At 47.2% G+C, this 4,934-nt stretch overlaps 1 long non-coding RNA gene across 1 annotated transcript; it reads left to right on the top strand.

The window, feature by feature from the left end:
• Positions 1-277: 277 nt before the first annotated feature.
• On the top strand, positions 278-4,420 carry LOC125514333. The gene is made up of 2 exons (XR_007286349.1): positions 278-931; positions 3,048-4,420. It is a non-coding gene; the product is annotated as an uncharacterized LOC125514333 (long non-coding RNA).
• The last annotated feature ends 514 nt before the right edge of the window (positions 4,421-4,934 follow it).

Raw genomic sequence — 4,934 nt, 5'->3', positions numbered from 1 at the left:
GTACCAAAACATGGGAGCCGGGCAAACCCAACTATTGACCCAAGACATGATTCGGAGCTGATGCATATAATGCTATAAGTTCGGGGTGCCGCACTATCGAAAGTGTTCGGACTTCTCACACCGTATTATGGGGTAATGCTTAAGCCCCTGGCGTATTGGCCGTACCAAAGTGTACAGGTGCTGAATGTCATGAATGAACACACACACACACACACACACACATATATATATATATATATATAGAAAGTCTATTAGTAACCCTGGGTGAAGACGCTCCCCTCCGACGCACCTGGTCTCGGTGTGGTTGTCGCACCACTCCTTTTCCCGGCCAATGTATTTCATTTTCCATTTTTATTTATGTTGCTTACGGTTTTTTTGTGGACCAAACCCACTCCCCGCAGTTTCTGGACCTATTCTAACTGCAAACGGGGCAAGCGATGGGAGGTTTCGGCGGCGAGCGGTAGCTGCGTGCGGCGTTGGTGCGGCCCCGTTTTCCGGCGGCGGGGTCGAGGCGGGTAGTGCTGAGGGAGGCTTCGTGGCTGGTGGTGGCCTCCTCGGCCGGCCGCCCCGCGGGAGGCTTCGCGGCATGGTGGTTAGCCTGCACCTTGCGGGTAACCTCGACGACGTTGATCACTATGGATAGCTCGACAAGTTCACCGAGCAGGCATTTTTACCTCCGCCATGTTGTGTTTCTCTCTCGTCTTGAACGACGGAGGCAGCGGTTCAACCGCTCGGTGATCTCGGTGTGCATAGAGGAGGGCTGTGTGTCGCGGCGGCAGCCAACAGGAGATGCAGCGGCTCGACCTCCTCTGTGACCTCATCTCCAGTTGAAATTGACAAGGCTGCCTCCCTGAACTCGCGCCGGCTGGAATCAATTGCGGCCTAGGTAACTCAGCGCCACTAGAGCTTCAGGTGCCTCACAAGTCACAAGGTTAGGAAATTTTATTTACTTGTGTCGCCCCAACCTAGCTACAGATCCTGTCAATTTTCCTCTAGCACTAGAGCTTCAGGTGCCTCACAAGTCACAAGTCACTAGAGCTTCAGGTGATTCTCGTGACTGTAGGAGCATTCTTGATTGTGAAATATGATCATTGCTTCAAACTCTCCATTTCGTGCATTTAACTATTCGATCCAATTATTTAATATTCTTTAATATGGTGGATCAGAATAGGATAAAGCTATGATGATTGTGTGATTGATTTTTACCTGAAGTTGTGAATGATGGTTTAGTTGTAGGAGCTTGTCTTGGTTAATTCAATTAGTCCTCCCCCGGTGACCTCCTCCCCCCATGCGGCGGCGCCGCGCCGCACCGGGGCCTCCCCGCCGCCCCCCCCTCTCCTCCCCGCCGAGCCTCCCTCTCCTTCCACCGCCGCCGCCGAGGGCATCGCAGGCTAAGCCTGCGGGCCGCGGCGGCGGCAGCGGCAATCTTCCTCGGCCGGCGATCGGATCTGGGTGGCGGCGACCCACTGCGGCCGATCCAAGTGCGATGGCGCAGGCCGGTGGTGACCAGGGTTGTCGTGCTGGTGGCGGCAATGAAGAGATCACGTCGGCGGCTAGGGTGTCCGATCTGGATCCCATTCGGATCTGGATGGTGGTTCCTCGAGCCGTCGTGCGCATCCTTTGTTCCGGCACGGCAAGCGGCCTCCGGACTAGGCACGCGATACGAGGACGTCGGGGGCTCCGGACCTTGGCGTGAAGGTGGTCGGCTAGATGGTTGTGGATTCTCGCATCCAGTCCCGGCGTACAGTGGGGAAACGGGGCTGCCGGTGAAAACCGTGCTATGACTCGTGTCATGGCGGGCGATGGCGGCGTTTTTGCGTTGTTATCTTGTTGAAGACATCGCCTCTGCAGCTTTTGTCGACTTGCTTGCGCTGCTCTGGGTGAAAACCTTGATCCGGAGTTTCCGGATCGGACGATGGCAGTGCTTTTGGGGCGTCGTTTTCCCTCATGGGGGCATCGTTTTTTGAGCAGCAGCTGGATGCAGGACCAGAGGACGGATTCTTTGGTGGAGCGGTGCGGCATCTCACTCATTGATGGCGGCGGGTCTCGGCGGCATGGCGCTGTGGTGACTCTGCGTCCGATGCACGGAGATGGACTCGCACAGGAGGGTGACGCGGTCTGGCGTCGTGGTGGCGTCGACGGCAGCTAGACCGGGCAACATACATGCAACAGTACAGCTCTGAAGATGGATTGGGGGCAGGTGGCTGCGGCGGCCTCAGACCCGGCAGGCGTCCTAGTTGAGGAGTGCGCCGGACTAGTAGGTGACCCATACCCGGCAGGCGTCCTGGATGGGACCTCAGGTCTTAGATGTTACGTTTGGCTGCGAGATCTGTTTGGTACTAGGCCCAGACTATCAGCATCCTTCATCTATTGGATAGGAGTAGCGACACTTTTGTTGCCTAGACGGTGGCTTCAGTCTTACTGTTGTATGACTTTGTAAGGTCTTGTGTGAATAATTAATAAAGTGGCTGCATGCATCGTCTAGATGCAGAGGCTGGGGGTCCTCCTCCATTTCCAAAAAAAACTGAAAGAAATTTAAAGGAGGCCAATCAAATTCTTTGTTCTGTCATGGTATTCTGAAAACCAACTTGCAGCTTGGTATTGTAAGGGAAAGGAGAGTACGCATTTGCTACTGGTCTTGTTTGCTTTTGTAGTAAGAAGTTACAACTTTTTTATGTTGTTACTTTTTTTGGGGTTTCAAGCGAATCGTTGTTTTCAAATTCAGTGTCAATTATATTTTCATGGGAGGCCCATCTGAAGTGCTTACCTCATAGAACAAGCCTCCGAGGCAGAGTCCAATTTTGTGTTTGAGCCCTCAGAGCTCAATTTCTACAACTTCAACACATATTCATGTATAAGCAGAATTGTGTTCTTTAATCCACTTCACATGGTGCTCACTAACTGTTTGAATGCACCAAGGAGCTGATAAACTGCAGATTTTTAGTGTTTTTTCCATTTATGTTGCTTATGTAGCTCAAGCCTAAATTCTGCAAGCTTTTAGTAGTTAAGGCTGTCTTACTATTTTCATTTGGCTTTATTTGTTTCAGAAATCAAAAGTTCTATCATCAAATTTTAGTCGACGAGGTAAATCCTGCTAGCCACGTGTGTCATGGCGGCGGCGGCGGCTCGCCGCCACCATTCCCATTTCATCTTCGCTCTGCAAGGTAATAGAAGGAGGGCTCTAATGGGAATGATGCTTGCCACCCCCACCTTCATGACTGCTCCAGATCCATTCAAGGTGGTCATCACTGTTAAATCGTCCAGCGAGCTCAGTACCGTCCTACTCTCCCTAAAATGCACAGTTGCAGAAACAACATCTATTGTGCACCAAAAAGGATAATTTCCCATGTGTAAAATGAGATTTATATATCAAAAGTTTTTGTCTGTTGATATTTTGGCGGTTCTCTTCCCTTCTGCACTGCTGCTGGAAGTGATGAGAGAATTTGTGCATACAGTTGTGGTCATTAGTAAATATATCATTCGAGTTGAAAGGTTGGAGCGTATGCATTAACATTTTCAAGTGGATACTTTGGTACTTGATTTTATAATCATTTGAAATCCGAATATCACGTTGCATTGTGATATTTCTAACTGAAAATTTTCACTATTAGTTATGCATATTTTGGTGGAATTTCTAACACTGTTGTTCTTTCAAGCATATAATGTTCTTTAGAAATTTAATAGTTCATACTGGAATCCTTTTGAATGTATAGTTTTATTATGTTTTCAAAATTTTAAGCAGATAATGGATGAACATGTTTTTTTTGCATCACCATGCTTTGTATCTAGTTTTACAACATCACCATGTATAGTCTGTGTTTGTGTTTGTTCTAGATTGTCTGCTGCACACCCAGGTGATTGCGTCTCGTATATCTCTTATGAAATAGAAAGTCTCTGATCACCAAATCCGTATAGGTCATAGTGAGACATTTCTCAGAAATACTACTCCGGTATGCGGCACAGTTTGGTAGTTCTATGTACACTGACTCACTGACCCGTAGGGTTTTCTTTATTTTGTAGTACTACATGTGTGCAAGAATAAATAAAATGTGGTCGTCTCCGTAGACTTTTGAGCTGTTCCAATTTGTATTAGATCTGCAATATTTATGTAAGTTCAGTTTTTGTTATTTTTTTAATTTAGGTTGGGAGAGTATTAATATTGATAGTAGTTGTGGTTCTGGTTGGAGTAATTTATCATACCACCTCACCTAAGGATATTTGTGTCTAGCTCAATCAAGTGTCATATCATTTCTTTCAGGCTTACAAGCTCAGCGGTTCGTAGAAATCTGCAGTTTTTAGTTAAGTGGTTAGTGTTTAGATATTCTTGTGATAGATCATCAAGACATTCTGGCTTTTCTTGATTAAATGTTCTGTTTTCTGTAATCGAAGATTCACAATGGATGATTGAGAATGATAAAGCTAAGCCGGATACAAGTGCGGAAGTACAAAGGCAGGATGCTCTTGTTGTTGGTCCTGCAGTTACAATTGTTGGCATGTTTGTAAGATGCAAAATGAGATCTCCGCCATGAATTTTTGAGACCTCCACCCTTGTCCCACCAGCGAATTGGTGCAATGGTGGGCTGGCATGCCAAAATTTTAAAGCCCATCCAAACAAGATGTGACACTTCAGTAGACTCCAATAGTTCGGCTCAGAAGGTGAGGGATTTAATCTGAGCAGCCCTTATGAACATGAGCATCTTTGCCTGAATCAGAATGGTGTCATGTTTTGGCAAGCCAAGTCCTTCCTAGTGCTCAACTTTAGTTCGTTAAAATAGTTATTATCGATTTTAATCCACTCAGGAAGAATGTGGACATGCGTCTGAAGAGTAATAACACGAATGACAGAAAGCAGCGATGCTAATGCTGAATAGATCCATTTTTCGCGTCTAAACCTGACGGACAATGCAGCCTATCCAAAAAAAATGATGCCGTAA

The sequence above is a fragment of the Triticum urartu genome, chromosome 6, assembly GCF_003073215.2.
Source record: "Triticum urartu cultivar G1812 chromosome 6, Tu2.1, whole genome shotgun sequence".
Classification (NCBI taxonomy): Eukaryota; Viridiplantae; Streptophyta; class Magnoliopsida; order Poales; family Poaceae; genus Triticum; species Triticum urartu.
Note: the sequence above shows the minus strand (reverse complement) of the source record. Positions and strands in the feature narration are given on the sequence as shown.